Source organism: Seriola lalandi, unplaced genomic scaffold (genome assembly GCF_002814215.2).
Source record: "Seriola lalandi dorsalis isolate HSWRI2012SDOR001 ecotype SW California unplaced genomic scaffold, Sedor1 jcf7180002054944, whole genome shotgun sequence".
Taxonomy (NCBI): domain Eukaryota; kingdom Metazoa; phylum Chordata; class Actinopteri; order Carangiformes; family Carangidae; genus Seriola; species Seriola lalandi.
In genome coordinates this window covers 3,092-3,881 of record NW_019525495.1, presented here as the reverse complement: position 1 = coordinate 3,881, position 790 = coordinate 3,092, and positions in this window count along the sequence as shown.

The following is a 790-nucleotide window of genomic DNA, read 5'->3' as shown; positions in this document are numbered from 1 at the left end:
ACTGTCACGACTCAGTGAATCTACAGACTCATCCAGCATCAATATCCGTCCTCTGAGATACTTTGAGGACGTGACAGCAGCTGTGTCACAGCTCAGAGAGAAACTACAGGACATTCTGAGGGACACATGGACAAACATCTCACTGACAGTGACTGAAGTGGATGTTTTACTGTCACAACCAGAGCCCAGGACCAGAGCTGACTTCTTAAAATATTCACAATCACACTGGATCCAAACACGGCACACACACTTCTGTTATTATCTGAGAGAAATAAACATGTAACAGTACGTCGTCCAGACAGATTCACTTCATGTTGGCAGGTCCTGAGTAGAGAGAGTCTTACTGGACGTTGTTACTGGGAGTTGAAGTAGCAGTCACATACAAGAATATCAGCAGAACAGGGGACTTGGATAAATGTGGATTTGGATGCAATGACACATCTTGGGCATTAAGTAGTAATAAGAAATGTTACACATTTTGGTACAACAATATCAACACTCCAGTCTCAGGTCCTCTGTCCTCCAGAGTAGGAGTGTACCTGGATCACAGTGCAGGTATTTTGTCCTTCTACAGCGTCTCTGAAACCAGGACTCTCCTCCACAGAGTCCAGACCACATTCACTCAGCCTCTCTATGCTGGACTTTGGTTTAATTATTGTGGTGACACAGCTGAGATCTGTAACCCCAAACAGACAAAGGTCATTTAAGGTGCATTTGGTTAAAATCTGTCTGTATTTTAATTCACCAATTCATTTTGACTCCATCATTGTTGCTAAAAGCTCATTGCTGT